The following is an 18,462-nucleotide window of genomic DNA, read 5'->3' on the forward strand; positions in this document are numbered from 1 at the left end:
AAACTCTTTTTAAAATTTTCACTGTTTTTGTGCCTTTAGCAAATATGACTTCAACTAAAAACTAGTAAAACACATTAAATCTTTCTACACATCATAAAATTCTCTGAAAGGTCTCCAGTGTGACCACTGTGGCGCAATACCATCATTATCATTGGAAATTTTATACATGTGTCTGACATGATTTGTTGAAATTGGCTGCTTCCTTCTGATACCTTTAATGATAATTAAATTCAAATGATACAAAAGATGGCATTAATGTATTTGTTTTTCCCCTAGAATGATTGTCACATAATGTGTAGAGAAAATGGAAGAATCAAAGGCAAGGCAAACCTGTACAGTGGAGACACAAAAGGTCACTGGCAGATTTCAAATGATCCAAGACATCCTCAAGTAAGAGAAATAATTATAATTAATCCAGTCTTCAGCTGATGGCTTTCTCTGGCCAATAAACTTAAGGAATCAAGACTAAAAATAGCATTACCCTTTGCTCATTGGGATATTTGTTACACTGAAAATCATTAAGGAGGCAAAACAATAAAATCAAGCTTTTGTACCAGAAAAGAGCAAACATTTGGTTTGATATTTAAAATATATTTTAACATTTAGAAATGCATTTTAATATATAGATATTAATTTAAAATTTTATGATAGGAAATGTTGGTTAAAGATTATTCTTAACACTACATTTTTAGTCAACTGTCTCCAGCACAGTGAAAATTCAGAGGGTAATAATGATCTTCAACCAATTTCCCCATCCCACTGGCTTTTCCAGATAACACCTATACTAGCTGTGTAAATTTGGGCATGTTGCATAACTCCTCTGAGCCACAGATTTATTTGCAAATTATCAGGACATTTCTGCATGTTAAATTAAAAGCATATGCAAACCAGTGTTATTGACACACAAGAGTTCCTAGTAAATGTTAATTCCTTAAAACAATTTACAATTCAGTCAAAAACCTGTATTAAAGAACATCTTGGAGGATGTTCTTGAAGGATGCAGCTGAAAGTCAAAGGAAAGAGAGGTTTAATTGACAAGATATTTTATGTAAATTATAATAGTGTCTTACATTTGTAAATAACATTACAGTTTCCAAAGTGCTTTTATCTTATATCTTACTTGGGCCTCAAAAATTTTCTCTGATATATGTATTATAACATTGTTAAAATACCCATATGTATCTTAAAAAATATTTGTGTTTCATTGGGAGTGGAATCAATAGATTCCATACATGCTACTCATGTCTTAAACTTCCTTGTAAAATATCATACCTCTTGATTTCTCAGGTAGAACTTCTTCTAAAAACTCCTGAACTCTTTCCATACTCCATACACCTCACAACTTTCCCCGGAGATGCAATGAGTTGTCTGATTAGTGAGTGAAGCCATTTGTCTGAATTTTATAAAAACAGAGACTATTTAGCCTCTATCTGCTCTCTCCTTCTTGGTGGAGCACTGTCTTGAAGTCTACATGATGGGGTAGGTCTTCTAGCCAGTCGACTTAAGATATATTCTCCAATTTTAGTTTTATTAATAAAGATAACATCATCCTCTCCATCTGCCTTACCCCTTGTTTGTTCTGAACATTGGTGAAGAAAGTTGAGCTATTTCTGTTCTCTTCAAACTCCAATATAACTAAAGAAAAAATAAAATCAAGATTAAAAGAGTTTGAATGACTAACCCAAGAATACAGAGTTAGTAAATGGGAGATCCAAGATACAAATCCACATTTCTAAACACCAAGTCTGGAGTCCCTTCCAATTTACCACTCTATTTATCATCTCACTTTTCTTTTACAATTTTTTTTCCAATCCTGGAACTTTTATTGGTTGGGCAAGCACTTAGAAGCTCTGTAATATGCAAAAGTTACTCAAACTCTCTGAGCCTTGTTTATTCATCTCTAAAGTGGAAATGTAATACCTCACTGGGCTATTGTAAGGATTAACAAAATAATGTCATGAAACACATCTTCTAGTAGGCACTTCAGAAGTCATGCTTATATTTTCTTCTTTCTTCCTTCATTCATATTAACACCAAAGGGAAAAATTTCAGTGTGAACTTTTTAATCGGTGTATTTAAATACGTTTCCACATGACATTCGCTGACTTTATTCTCACCACTAACTCTTATTAGGAAAACTGACATTTTCCTTTATGATTGTTATTAGTAGAACATATCATTTCTTTCATCAGTTTTTCAGTTACATTTTTTTATAATTCCAAACTATAATCCTGCACTTGAAATTTAAGTAAAACACCTTAAGTGGTCTTATACTACTATTCTTAAAAGAACAGTATGACTTAGAAATTGTTACATAAAAAATACTTGTTGAGTAACTGTTACAAAAAGCATTTCTGACATTGTAGCCTCAAAAAATCATAAAATATACTTGAGGTAAAAAGAGAAGAAAATTCAGCAAAAGAAATAGACAAAGATGGAGTCCAGGGGGAGGAGCCAAGATGGCCGAATAGGAACAGCTCCAGTCTACAGTTCCCAGTGTGAGCGACGCAGAAGATGGGTGATTTCTGCATTTCCATCTGAGGTACCGGGTACATCTCACTAGGGAGTGCCAGACAGTGGGCGCAGGTCAGTGGGTGCACGCACCATGCGCAAGCCGAAGCAGGGCGAGTCATTGCCTCACTTGGGAAGCGCAAGGGGTCAGGGAGTTCCCTTTCTGAGTCAAAGAAAGGGGTGATGGACGCACCTGGAAAATCGGGTCACTCCCACCCGAATATTGCGCTTTTCGGAATGGCTTAAAAAATGGCGCACCACGAGATTATATCCCGCACCTGGCTCGGAGGGTCCTATGCCCACAGAGTCTTGCTGATTGCTAGCACAGCAGTCTGAGATCAAACTGCAAGGCGGCAGCAAGGCTGGGGGAGGGGCGCCTGCCATTCCCCAGGCTTGCTTAGGTAAACAAAGCAGCCAGGAAGCTCGAACTGGGTGGAGCCCACCACAGCTCAAGGAGGACTGCCTGCCCCTGTAGGCTCCACCTCTGGGGGCAGGGCACAGACAAACAAAAAGACAGCAGTAACCTCTGCAGAAGTAAATGTCCCTGTCTGACAGCTTTGAAGAGAGCAGTGGTTCTCCCAGCACGCAGCTGGAGATCTGAGAACGGGCAGACTGCCTCCTCAAGTGGGTCCCTGACCTCCGACCCCCGAGCAACCTAACTGGGAGGCACCCCCCAGCAAGGGCACACTGACACCTCACACTGCAGGGTATTCCAACAGACCTGCAGCTGAGGGTCCTGTCTGTTAGAAGGAAAACTAACAAACAGAAAGGACATCCACACCAAAAACCCATCTGTACATCACCATCATCAAAGACCAAAAGTAGATAAAACCACAAAGATGGGGAAAAAACAGAACAGAAAAACTGGAAACTCTAAAACGCAGAGCGCCTCTCCTCCTCCAAAGGAACGCAGTTCCTCACCAGCAACAGAACAAAGCTGGATGGAGAATGACTTTGACGAACTGAGAAAAGAAGGCTTCAGACGATCAAATTACTGTGAGCTACGGGAGGACATTCAAACCAAAGGCAAAGAAGTTGAAAACTTTGAAAAAAATTTAGAAGAATGTATAACTAGAATAACCAATACAGAGAAGTGCTTAAAGGAGCTGATGGAGCTGAAAACCAAGGCTTGAGAACTACGTGAAGAATGCAGAAGCCTCAGGAGCTGATGCGATCAACTGGAAGAAAGGGTATCAGTGATGGAAGATGAAATGAATGAAATGAAGTGACAAGGGAAGTTTAGAGAAAAAAGAATAAAAAGAAATGAGCAAAGCCTCCAAGAAATATGGGACTATGTGAAAAGACCAAATCTACATCTGATTGGTGTACCTGAAAGTGATGGGGAGAATGGAACCAAGTTGGAAAACACTCTGCAGGATATTACCCAGGAGAACTTCCCCAATCTAGCAAGGCAGGCCAACGTTCAGATTCAGGAAATACAGAGAACGCCACAAAGATACTCCTCGAGAAGAGCAACTCCAAGACACATAATTGTCAGATTCACCAAAGTTGAAATGAAGGAAAAAATGTTAAGGGCAGCCAGAGAGAAAGGTCGGGTTACCCTCAAAGGGAAGCCCATCAGATTAACAGCGGATCTCTTGGCAGAAACCCTACAAGCCAGAAGAGAGTGGGGGCCAATATTCAACATTCTTAAAGAAAAGAATTTTCAACCGAGAATTTCATATCCAGCCAAACTAAGCTTCATAAATGAAGGAGAAATTAAACACTTTACAGACAAGCAAATGCTGAGAGATTTTGTCACCACCAGGCCTGCCCTAAAAGAGCTCCTGAAGGAAGCGCTAAACATGGAAAGGAACAACCGGTACGAGCCTCTGCAAAATCATGCCAAAATGTAAAGACCATCGAGACTAGGAAGAAACTGCATCAACTAACGAGCAAAATCACCCGCTAACATCATAATGACAGGCTCAAATTCACACATAACAATATTAACTTTAAATGTAAATGGACTAAATGCTCCAATTAAAAGACACAGACTGGCAAATTGGATAAAGAGTCAAGACCCATCAGTGTGCTGTATTCAGGAAACCCATCTCACATTAGAGACACACATAGGCTCAAAATAAAAGGATGGAGGAAGATCTACCAAGCAAATGGAAAACAAAAAAAGACAGGGGTTGCAATCCTAGTCTCTAATAAAACACACTTTAAACCAACAAAGATCAAAAGAGACAAAGAAGGCCATTACATAATGGTAAAGGGATCAATTCAACAAGAGGAGCTAACTATCCTAAATATATATGCACCCAATACAGGAGCACCCAGATTCATAAAGCAAGTCCTGAGTGACCTACAAAGAGACTTAGACTCCCACACATTAATAATGGGAGACTTTAACACCCCACTGTCAACATTAGACAGATCAACAAGACAGACAGTCAACAAGGATACCCAGGAATTGAACTCAGCTCTGCACCAAGCAGACCTAATAGACATCTACAGAACTCTCCACCCCAAATCAACAGAATATACATTTTTTTCAGCGCCACACCACACCTATTCCAAAATTGACCACATAGTTGGAAGTAAAGCTCTCCTCAGCAAATGTAACAGAAAAGAAATTATAACAAACTATCTCTCAGACCACAGTGCAATCAAACTAGAACTCAGGATTAAGAATCACACTCAAAACCGCTCAACTACATGGAAACTGAACAACCTGCTCCTGAATGACTACTAGATACATAACGAAATGAAGGCAGAAATAAAGATGTTCTTTGAAACCAACAAGAACAAAGACACAACATACCAGAATCTCTGGGACGCATTCAAAGCAGTGTGTAGAGGGAAATTTATAGCACTAAATGCCCACAAGAGAAAGCAGGAAAGATCCAAAATTGACATCCTAACATCACAATTAAAAGAACTAGAAAAGCAAGAGCAAACACATTCAAAAGCTAGCAGAAGGCAAGAAATAACTAAAATCAGAGCAGAACTGAAGGAAATAGAGACACAAAAAACCCTTCAAAAAATTAATGAATCCAGGAGCTGGTTTTTTTAAAGGATCAACAAAATTGATAGACTGCTAGCAAGACTGATAAAGAAAAAAAGAGGGAAGAATCAAATAGACACAATAAAAAATGATAAAGGGGATATCACCACCGATCCCACAGAAATACAAACTACCATCAGAGAATACTACAAACACCTCTACGCAAATAAACTAGAAAAGCTAGAACAAATGGATAAATTCCTCGACACATACACTCTCCCAAGACTAAACCAGGAAGAAGTTGAATCTCTGAATAGACCAATAACGGGAGCTGAAATTGTGGCAATAATCAACAGTTTACCAATGAAAAAGAGTCCAGGACCAGATGGATTCACAGCCGAATTCTACCAGAGGTACAAAGAGGAACTGGTACCATCCCTTCTGAAACTATTCCAATCAATAGAAAAAGAGGGAATCCTCCCTAACTCATTTTATGAGGCCAGCATCATTCTGATACCAAAGCCTGGCAGAGACACAACCAAAAAAGAGAATTTTAGAGCAATATCCTTGATGAACATTGATGCAAAAATCCTCAATAAAATACTGGCAAAATGAATCCAGCAGCACATCAAAAAGCTTATCCACCATGATCAAGTGGGCTTCATCCCTGGGATGCAAGGCTGGTTCAATATACGCAAATCAATAAATGTAATCCAGCATATAAACAGAGCCAAAGACAAAAACCACATGATTATCTCAATAGATGCAGAAAAAGCCTTTGACAAAATTCAACAACCCTTCATGCTAAAAACTCTCAATAAATTAGGTATTGATGGGACGTATTTCAAAATAATAAGAGCTATCTATGACAAACCCACAGCCAATATCATACTGAATGGGCAAAAACTGGAAGCATTCCCTTTGAAAACTGGCACAAGACAGGGATGCCCTCTCTCTCCACTCCTATTCAACATAGTGTTGGAAGTTCTGGCCAGGGCAATTAGGCAGGAGAAGGAAATAAAGGGTATTCAATTAGGAAAAGAGGAAGTCAAATTGTCCCTGTTTGCAGATGACATGATTGTATATCTAGAAAACCCCATTGTCTCAGCCCAAAATCTCCTTAAGCTGATAAGCAACTTCAGCAAAGTCTCAGGATACAAAATCAATGTATAAAAATCACAAGCATTCTTATACACCAATAACAGACAAACAGAGAGTCAAATCATGAGTGAACTCCCATTCACAATTGCTTCAAAGAGAATAAAATACCTAGGAATCCAACTTACAAGGGATGTGAAGGACCTCTTCAAGGAGAACTACAAACCACTGCTCAATGAAATAAAAGAGGATACAAACAAATGGAAGAACATTCCATGCTCATGGGTAGGAAGAATCAATATCATGAAAATGGCCATACTGCCCAAGGTAATTTATAGATTCAATGCCATCCCCGTCAAGCTACCAATGACTTTCTTCACAGAATTGTAAAAAACTACTTTAAAGTTCATATGGAACCAAAAAAGAGCCCGCATCGCCAAGGCAATGCTAAGCCAAAAGAACAAAGCTGGAGGCATCACAGTACCTGACTTCAAACTGTACTACAAGGCTACAGTCACCAAAACAGCATGGTACTGGTACCAAAACAGATATCTAGATCAATGGAACAGAACAGAGCCCTCAGAAATAACGCCGCATATCTACAGCTATCTGATCTTTGACAAACCTGAGAAAAACAAGCAATGGGGAAAGGATTCCCTATTTAATAAATGGTGCTGGGAAAACTGGCTAGCCATATGTAGAAAGCTGAAACTGGATCCCTTCCTTACACCTTATACAAAAATCAATTCAAGATGGATTAAAGACTTAAACGTTAGACCTAAAACCATAAAAACCCTAGAAGAAAACCTAGGCATTACCATTCAGGACATAGGCATGGGCAAGGACTTCATGTCCAAAACACCAAAAGCAATGGCAACAAAAGCCAAAATTGACAAATGGGATCTAATTAAACTAAAGAGCTTCTGCACAGCAAAAGAAACTACCATCAGAGTGAACAGGCAACCTACAAAATGGGAGAAAATTTTCACAACCTACTCATCTGACAAAGGGCTAATATCCAGAATCTACAATGAACTCAAACAAATTTACAAGAAAAAAACAAACAACCCCATCAAAAAGTGGGTGAAGTATATGAACAGACACTTCTCAAAAGAAGACATTTATGTAGCCAATAAACACATGAAAAAATGCTCATCATCACTGGCCATCAGAGAAATGCAAATCAAAACCACAATGAGATACCATCTCACACCAGTTAGAATGGCGATCATTAAAAAGTCAGGAAACAACAGGTGCTGGAGAGGATGTGGAGAAATAGGAACACTTTGACACTGTTGGTGGGACTGTAAACTAGTTCAACCATTGTGGAAGTCAGTGTGGCGATTCCTCAGGGATCTAGAACTAGAAATACCATTTGACCCAGCCATCCCATTACTGGGTATATACCCAAAGGACTATAAATCATGCTGCTATAAAGACACATGCACACGTATGTTTATTGCGGCACTATTCACAATAGCAAAGACTTGGAACCAACCCAAATGTCCAACAATGATAGACTGGATTAAGAAAATGTGGCACATATACACCATGGAATACTATGCAGCCATAAAAGTGATGAGTTCATGTCCTTTGTAGGGACATGGATGAAATTGGAAATCATCATTCTCAGTAAACTATCACAAGAACAAAAAACCAAACACCACATATTCTCACTCATAGGTGGGAATTGAACAATGAGATCACATGGACACATGAAGGGGAATATCACACTCTGGGGACTGTGGTGGGGTCAGGGGAGGGGGGAGGGATAGCATTGGGAGATATACCTAATGCTAGATGACGAGTTAGTGGGTGCAACACACCAGCATGGCACATGTATACATATGTAACTAACCTGCACAATGTGCACATGTACCCTAAAACTTAAAGTATAATAAAAAAAAAAAAAGAAGAAGAAGAAAAAAAGAAATAGACAAAGATGACAGGAGAGAACTGAACAAATAGGAGAGAAAATAAATTATATTTTATATAATCATAATATTTAAAAATTTCATATTATATTTAACAATTATATTTTTTAAAACTTGAAGGAAGAATTTTTATGCCTGAAAATTGGACAGGAAAATAAATTTTAGAGACAGATACAATGTATACTTCTAGATAGGAGAAGATTTTTTCGAAATTGAAATTGATGGCACCAATGGAAACATTTGATTGTACGGTCAGATCAGAAAATGTTTAAAATAAGGAAGTGTTAAAATTAAAAACATTATTTGGCTTACTGGAATTTTCATTGAATTAATAAATTTAATTAGATGGTTTTATGAAAATATGCCTAATTAAAAATTTAACTATAGCATCTACTTTTCCTATGTATTCTTCCCTCAACATGCTGTGTTCCCCACCATTTATTGACACTTTTACTCTAAAATGATACAATAGTATTTTTTTGCATAATTTCCACGGAACAGCTACAAAAAACACGTTAGTGTATTTAAAGGACTGAATAATCCATGGATGTGGTTATAAATAATCGTTCAGAATATATTGGTAGATAACAGATCAAGCTAAGTCTTATTCTTAATATTTTTTCATCTTTATTCTAGCTGGACACACTTTTGTATTTTTCAAGCTAATCAACATCTGTAAAGAGATACAAATGTCTCCTCAATTTCTGTTTTTGCAATATTGAAAAGAATATGATCAATGACTAATTTCAGGTCAACCACCTGGGAAACACTGCATTTATGGTTAAGAGTGGCTTGGAAACATCAGACCTCATGGCATGGTGCTGTATCTTCAGATCACTTAATACTCTGACTGTATTAAATAAATAATATTTATTTAATTTACCCCAGGTTTTCATGTGGGACATTTGTTTTCTGTTTAGCTATTTTACTGCTTTTTTTTTTTTTTTTTTAACAGTGGTTTGAAGTGTTTTCTGCACATTTTGTCCCCTTCATTGTAGCTCTAGAAATTTATTTACACTAAGTATCAGATTTAGTTTTGGAGATAGATAAACTTAGGATTATATTTTTTCTACTCTATTTTCTGATGTTTGATTATTTCTTAAATCCCTTGATATACTTGTGAGTTAAAACCTATATATTTAATAAGTAATTTAGAGCTGCTGGATAATTTACTGTCCCTCTTTGCTAGGAAGATAGAATGTAGGTGAACCCACTTAATCTAATAAAGGGCCTACTAGACTCCATCTTGAGTCACAGTTTTGAGAATAATTTGTTCATTTGTCATTTGTCTCCAACCTTCCCTGCTCCAAGGTGTAGTCTTCCAGGGGTTCCAGGTGCTAGAGAAGTCATAGTGGCTCCTCTCCCATCTTCCTGTGTTTCCTGAATTCTTGCTCTTGTCTCCCAGTTACTATGAGACTGCTTAAAACTTTATCCTGTGAAATTTTTGCTTGGCCTATCTTTAACCTGTTCCTTTTGCACAGCTTTAGAATTCGTCGTATTGTCACAGTCAAACTAGCAGAGAGAATGATTCTCTGATATCTGTTTCTCACTTATCACACTCCACACTCCTAGTCTTTCAAGTCTCCAGTTTTTTAAATTTTGGGCTCAAGACTCTTCCATAATTTCTACTGATTTTTTTTCTTAGTAGCACTATTTACCTGGGTTATTTGCCACATCCTCAGCCTCTTGACCTCAACCCAGAATCAGCAAATACTCAAAGGAAGTTAGCCAGTTCAGAATGTTGGCTTACCGCTCTGTGCTGTTCAGTCACCTGCATGGGTTTGCCATTTGAAATTCTGGTTATATCAGCTAATCTCCCCTGTCTTCAAACATAATTTTTTCTGTTTTTTAATTTTATTTTATTTTGTTCTTCTTCTAATTGTCTTCTAGGGAAGATTTACCACAAGTTACTTTATCATAGCTTTGAGTGGCACTTTAATATCATATTTTAAAAGAAACAAAACAATAGAAATGTATTAAAATATCTTCTCAAGGTAAGAATATATTATGGTACTTTATAAACACAAAAGTAGTCACATTAAAAACTGGTAAGTTCTTGGTAAATTAGATTATACATGTCTATCTCCAGTATTTTATAAAATGCATGGTTTCCTCAAAGCTGTAACAGCATAAATGTATGTTTAAAAGGTATTATTGTCTCCATGAATTAGGTCTCCACAAGATTGCACTTCTTTTAATAAAGTTTCCATTGCTCCTGGGCATGCTTATGCAATAGATTAAATCCGTGTTATTTTTCTTGGTTAGTGTTGTGGGTTGATGGTTTCCTCTTCTCACAGCTGCTGCTAGCTATTCAGGAAGAAGCTTTGTAAAAGTGTCTGTGTGTTGGTGGAAGCTTGATTGTTCAGTGTTTCATTGGTTTCCAAGCTATTTATACCTTGACTATCCTCTATTTCAATGTCAAGTATCAATTACATAGTAAGACTTTTAAAAAAAATAAGACAATGCACATTCTAAATGTGTGCTTTGGGACAAAGACACCAGTTACTAGCTCGCATTGCTTTTCCATCAATGTAATACATTCCTTTGACCATTTTGAATCAACTAGCCTCTGCTTTTTTCATTATCTGCTCTCAATATAAAGAATGCTGACTCTTTACAATTGTGCAAAGTTTTATGTCTGCAGAATGTACCCTCACCAATCAATATGAAATTAATATTTTCAGGTTAGTAGTAAGCTAGAGTTCCTTCCTTTTTGCACCTTTCCTGAGACAGTCTTAGCTGGAATAGATATGACTTTAATTAGTGTGAGCACTCTTAAGCCCTTTCAGTTAATGTAAATTAAGGCCCCTAGATGTCAGTATTCTGCTAGAAAGTATGCTATAAATAGTCACTAAATCACAGATGCTCAGCCAAAGAACTCTGTGAACAGTTAATCATCACCTTACATACTACAAGTTTCAAGTTGTTTGATGATTTACTGACAATGGACTTAGGCTTCTCATTCTATGAGAAAGTAGGTGATAATATTGATAGGATTATTCTTGGTCTCTAGCAGCTCTCCAGATGTTATTTTATCAAACACACACTCACTGGCTTGCAATAAGTGATGTTTCAATGTAAGGTACAAGGTTTCTTATCTCATACAGTGGGGATCATTTAGATTTTGAAACATACCTATTTCATACTTCAGATAGCTTACTTTTATGACATTTTCTAAGATGCCATGTCTATAAATTGATATCAATTTACTTTACCACAGGTTACTTTATCATAGCTTTGAGTGGAATTTTGATATCATATTTTAAAAGAAACAAAACAATAGAAATGTATCAAAATACCTTCTCAAAGTAAGAGTATATTGTGGTACTTTATAAACACAAAAGTAGTCACATTAAACAACTGATAAGTTCTTGGTAAATTAGGTTATGTATGTCTACCTTCGGTATTTTATAAAATGCATGGTTTCCTATAAGTTGATATCAATTTATAGGCATGGCATCTTAGACAATGTCATAGAAGTAAGCTATCTGAAGTATCTCAGTTTAATGGTCCTAAAGCTGGGACATGCTACTAAGATATATTTTATCAGGCTCTTCTAATTATCCTACTTATATGAATGATACTAATACTTTTAGACAAATTACTATGATGTCAACTGTCAGCACATTTACAAAGAAAGTAGACTAGGTCTTCTGTCCTCTTTTGTTTCCCAGGAGATCCCTCAGCAATTAAAATAGAAATGGATTATAGGTCAATGCTTAATTCCTTCTTCTCAAATGCCATGGACAAAATTATTTAATGTGAGCATTGTTTTTATACAAATAAATTTCTGTTTATAACCACAGCTTTTCACCAAGATTTTCTTAGACCCCACAAACTGTCTAATCAAATTACAATTATTCAGCCATCAAACTGTTTATCTGAGACAATATTTATTTTTGTATGTTAAGTAATAACTAGAAAGTTATGTATACTATGAGAGATGTCTTAAAATATAAAATCAGTTGGAAATAGAATAATAAAAAATAGGTTGTGATGGATTATAAAATTATTGATGCTTTGCCGAGTTTAAAATGATAGATTCTACAAGTAATCATTGCAATCAGCAAAATAAGGCTATGAAATTAATAGGATTAGTCACATACAACCGTAACATAGGACACGCTATTTAAAGCACATTTATGAATATTCACGTTTAACTCTATACAGTGTCAGAAGCTGTAATTATAAACTGGATATTCAAAATAGATAAATCTCATCAATTCACAGGACAATGTTTGACGTCTCGAGTACCATCCTACACTAGCACTATGCCATTAAACTCTTCTGTCATTTCCTTTTATACTAGAATCCTTCCAAACCACAAGGAAAATCACCAGGCCAAAAGTGAGGTTTGAAGTCTGGACATGTACTGGTTTTCTCTAGCAATCGACTCTCAATTTTTGGTAAAATGAGGCTATTTAAAACCCTCCTCTTAATTACACATATTTATGTAACTCATCACTCTACCTCCCAAATCCATAGGAAGGCTTTCAGATTTTAAAATATCAGAATTATGATAATCCCATAGAACAAGGTGGGAAGTATTCCCCTTCTTTCTATTCTCTGTAAGAATTTGTGTAAGACTGTGTGAAATTATTTCTCCCTTAAGTATTTGAACAAATATATCTGTGATTGTGAAGCTCTCTGGGCCAGAAGATTTCCTTGTGGGAAGGTTTTAAAAGTATAGATTTAATTTCTCTAATAGATTAATAATATTCAGATTTTTGATGTGTTTTTATCAGTTTTGGTGTGTTGTTTTTTAAGATTATCTTTTTCATGTAAATAATTCAATGTATTAATATATAAGGTTTTCTTAATATCCTCTTATAGACTTTTTCATATCTGTTGGGTCTATAATGATGGTCACCCCCACTACAGCTTCATTTCTGATATTGGTAATTTGTGTTTTTCTCATTTTTTTGGTCTTGCTATCACTTATTAATTTTATTAATTTTCCCAAAGAACCAAATTTTGACTTAGTTCATTTCTCTATTGTACATTTGGACTTTTTGTAATGTATATGTGCTTTATATTTTATTGGTGTCTGCTCACTTTAAAAAATTTTCTCCCTCCAATATATTCTTTGTGTTTAATTTACTGTTCTTTTCCTAGATTTTGAGATGGAAGCTTGAATCACTAACTTTTCCATTTTTTCTTCTTTTCTAACACATGCATTAAAAAGTAAAAATAACAACAACAAAACTCTTTAGAGTTTCACTGTTCAGCTGCATTTTACAAATATGTCTATGCCATATTTTTATTGCTGCTTAGTTTAAAATATATTAAAATTTCATTATGATTGATCTTTGATCATTCATTACCCAAAAGTATGATGTTTAATTTTCAAATCTATTATTCCAAACATTTACTTCAGAATTATTAACTTATTTTTGTGACTTAGCTGTTTTCTAACTCTGTCATTGTTCTGAATGATCGTTGTGATATTTACCCGATTTATAATATATGAATACAATCTATGACACTCATCACTAATAAATATCTCTGAAAGATGTAAAATAACTGAATGTTCCTAGAAACAAAACAAGACTCTTATGCCAGAATTGGCTGATTTAACTTATTGTGGATTTTTAGTTATGGTTAGATGGGTCTTCTTTTGGTATCGCTTTAGATTTTCTCAGTCAAGAAAAAACTAACATCAACAATAAAAATTAAATTTCTAATACGAAAAAGTAATTTTTAATAAAGGAGATTTTGTTAAGTTTCAGAAATAATTTTTCACTTTAATAAGCATATGACAGCCAGGCGCGGTGGCCCACGCCTGTAATCCCAGCACTTTGGGAGGCGGAGGCGGGCGGATCACGAGGTCAGGAGATCGAGACCATCCTAGCTAACACGATGAAACCCTGTCTCCACTAAAACTACAAATAATTAGCCAGGCGTGGTGGCGGGCGCCTGTAGTCCCAGCTACTCAGAAGGCTGAGGCAGGAGAACGGCGTGAACCCGGGAGGCGGAGTTTGCAGTAAGCTGAGATCTCGCCACTGCACTCCAGCCTGGGCGACAGAGAGAGACTCCGTCTCAAAAAAAAAAAAAAAAAAAAAAGCATATGACAATGATAAAAAGGCTCGGATTTGTCTCCCACTTATTACTCCATTCCCCAAATAATTACTGCATATCAAATTATAGTCTTCAGTGTATCCCTTTTTTCACTGCAAAATCTCTGTACACTCACAGAAATCAAAGTGACTCCTGTCATTTATTTCATTAATAATGCCATATTACATAAAAGAAAATCCTTGAAAGTGAAAGAAAGAGAGTTTAAAATGTATCTTCTTAAGTGATAGTGGGTGATTTCTGGTTAAGCCTCTGAAAGCTCTTTTACCTTTGGCATTCTCCATGACCTAGAGCTATGGGAATGGGCATTGTACCTGTTTCTCTCCTGAGTCTGCCGTGTTTTAGTTTTGTGATCTTACAACCATGTTTAAGTCTAAAAATAAGAGTTAGAAGTAGGACTGGCACATGTCACTATATTTAATTTAATGAACTCTAACAGGATTTTTGTTTCTAAACCCAGGACATTGAGATCTGCTGATTGGAGATCTTAGTGCCCAAGGAAGAATGCTTGCAAAAGGAGATGGAACAGTGTTTCTGTTGCATTGGCCACTGAGAATATCTGGTTATTTTGAATTTGTCACAGTCTGCAGCTAAAAGGTGAACAGGAAAAGAAGAGGTGGGTTACCGTGTTGGATTAGTTGTTTAATCCTGAAAAATCAAGGGGAAATACAGCTGCTACAAAATGAGGTCAGAGAGAGATTCATGTAACATTCAAGGTATCCCCTTGAGCATCTTCTGTTACTGTTTTGGCCAATGATAAAAGTTAAAGAACATTGAGAAGTCGATATACAGAGCATAATACAACTAGAATTATGATAGTTACCCATATTTTTTCTTGTTATAATGTTTATATTAAAATTAATTTATATTCTTAGTATATGCTATTTAATAAAACTTTATACATTATTATTTGTTAAATTATTTTATATTTTTCTTTCCCCTAATGTTTTATGTAACATATAGCTAGTGTTGGTACTGCTTATCTTTATAACATAGCACATATATTTCACATTATCAATGTGTAATTATGACTGAATTAGAAAAGGAAGAGCAATCATCCAGAAATTGACGTACAAATTGTTGGGACTTTATTTCTTCCTCTTTGATAGACAGTAAGAAGTTTGCATTTGTATATGGGATGGTTGTGTAGTTGTTATTACTCTTTGGTAACTTTTAGTGTAGGAAAAGGTTGAGAACTATGCATCACTGTATTCCATCAGTTTTCTTTTAGTGTAGCGGCTAGAAAACTTAAAGCTACATTTCTGAAGCTCACCTTTAGTTGGGGTTCTTTGTATAGTTTACTTCCACCTAATTAAATGCAGTTGCAGAAAAGAAGTAAAAATAAAAGTGGAAGCCATGGTTCAAAAATTTATTTACCTATAACTTTTGCTACACCATTGAAAATGTCTGGTTCTTCTTTAGTGGCTTCCTGATATGAAAGCCTCTTCATCACAGAAGAGGAGGTAGCTCCTTGTGGCTTGATTGTATGGCAGAACACTAATAAAGTATTTCTTGGTTAAGTTAGCCATAATGATTTCAGTTACCTAAAAATTCAATTTTGATCAATAGAATTATGACATATGTTAATACGTTGCTGAATACAGTTTTCTAACATATTAACTTTATCTAAAAATGTCTTTATTTTGCCTTTGTTTCTGATATAGAGAGCGGTAATTTGAATGATAGCAGATTTCACATCAGGAACCAATGAAGCTAGATAAGAATGCAACATCTTTGATGTCTAAAAGAAACAAAAAGCCAACCTTGAATTCTTTATTTAGTGAAGTTACCCTTCAGAAATGACGGCAAAATAAAGATGTTTTCCAATAAAAGACAACTATGAGAATTCTTCACCAGCAGTCCTATTGTATCAGAACAGCCAAAAGAAGTTTGTCAGCCTACAGGGAATTATATCAAAGGGAAGACTTGACCTTGAAAATGAATGAGGAATATAAGAAATTGATATTATCTGGGTAAAAAGAAAATAAATTTTTTATTCTATCATCTTTAAAAATGTATGACTATTTAAAACAAAAATTATAATATGGCCAGTGTGAATTTCAATGTATATAAATGCATATTGTAAGACTACTTTAACATAAAAAACATCAGTAAATGGAACAGAAATATAAGAAACTTATATAGATGCAAAGTTTCTAAGTTTTACAAGAAGCAATGTAATATTAACTCTAAGTGAACTATGAAAGAATACATATATATGTAACTAGAGCAACCAATATAGATAAAAGTGGAATAGGCAAAATAAAGTAGAGTACTAAAAATGTTTAAATAATCCAAATAAAGGCCGAAAAGGGAGCGAAAAGAAGAAGGAAAAACAAATAATAAAATAGTAGACATAAATCCAGCAATACCTTTTAGGTGATAGAAATTAATAGAATGGATAAAAAGCAAGACTCAGCTCTATGCTTTCTGCAAAGGAAAGTTTAGATATAAAGAAGCAGGTTGAAAGTAAATTAATAGAAAAAGATATACAATAAAATAAGCAAAATAAACCTGGAGGGTTATATGAATGTCAAATAAAATAGATTTCAAACCAATGTATTACTAGAGATACTGAGAGACATTATATAATGATAAAAGAGACATTTCATCAGGAGCGTATATTTTAAATGTGTATTTCCTTAAACAGAGGCTTAATTATCAAACAGAGGAATTAAATTGATAAACTGGCAAATCTTTAATTATAGTATGAAAGTTTCAAAACTCGATCTTAGCAATTGATCAAGCAACTATATCAAAAATCAAAATTATATTTGAAGATATGACTCACACTTTTAACCACCTTGATTTAATTGGCATTTGTAGACCAGCGTATTTGAAATTCTTTTCAAGTGTACATGGTGCATTCATCAAGAAGGACCATACGCTGGTCCATAAAAACGTCTTAAGGAATTTAAAAAGATTGAAACCATACACAGAATATTCACTAACTTCACAGAATTAAATAAAATTCAATGTCAATAGGATACTTAGTAAACTCACAAATACTTGGAAATCAAACCAAAAACTTCTAAATAATTCATAGATCAAAAACAAAAATCAAAAGGAAATATAGAACACATTTTGAATTAAAAGAATAAAAATCTGAAGTGCTGTAATACTCAATTATTTGATCTGAGTGGCAGTTGCATAGTTTTCACTTTCTGACAACTTGTTAAATTTAGGGTTTATGTAATTTTCTGTATGGGTATGATCTGTTATACTTATATTTTAGTCAAAAATGAAAGTTATTAGCATGTAGCTGACACTGGAAGCCTAGCTAGTGTATTTCAAGAGGCAATAGTAAAGTGAGAAATAGAGGAAATGAAATGGTATCGTAGAGAATAACAACATTGATGAGGCTCATTCCTGCAGTGATACAGGAGATAGAAAAAATTTATTTTAGGCCTTTAGTGAGGGCAAAACATTCCTTGGCAGAACTTCCCTTCTAACAAAAAGCAGCCCAAGTAATCACTTCTTTTCTAACAAACAGCAGCCTGGAAGATCGGGCTGCAAACATCGATAAGGAAGCTGGAAGCTTGCACAGGGGAATGCTCACAGCTGCACAGATAGAAAGGGCTACCTGGGGCCAGACATGTCCACCACGGGGGCTCCACCTTCCTTTTTTTTGTTAGCACATGCACAGTAAGAAAAAAATAAGCAACATGGAGTAGCTCAGGTAGAGGACTCACCTCTATAATAAAAGATTTGTGTGAGGGCTTCCAAAGATTCACGCCCTATGCAGATGGCACACCTGGTCCTAACCACTTTTTTACACCCTATGTAGATCAAATACTGTCTCCCCACTAGCTTGTCTATAAAAACCCTTGCATTTCACTGTGGATCAGCAACCCATTTTTCTGGGACCCCTCTCTGTAACAGAGAGCTATT

The 18,462-nt window shown here is 35.5% G+C and overlaps 1 long non-coding RNA gene across 4 annotated transcripts in view; it reads left to right on the forward strand.

Annotated features, from left to right (window-relative positions):
* The window catches only part of LOC134808004 (uncharacterized), a 316,641-nt gene that overhangs the window by 270,504 nt on the left and 27,675 nt on the right, over positions 1–18,462 (forward strand). For all 4 annotated transcript variants that reach the window (XR_010149863.1, XR_010149860.1, XR_010149861.1 and 1 more), the window contains 2 exons: positions 277–390; positions 15,032–15,187. This is a non-coding gene — a long non-coding RNA (uncharacterized LOC134808004). The remainder of the gene's footprint in view (positions 1–276; positions 391–15,031; positions 15,188–18,462) is intronic.

Source organism: Pan troglodytes, chromosome 13 (assembly GCF_028858775.2).
Source record: "Pan troglodytes isolate AG18354 chromosome 13, NHGRI_mPanTro3-v2.0_pri, whole genome shotgun sequence".
NCBI classification, from domain to species: domain Eukaryota; kingdom Metazoa; phylum Chordata; class Mammalia; order Primates; family Hominidae; genus Pan; species Pan troglodytes.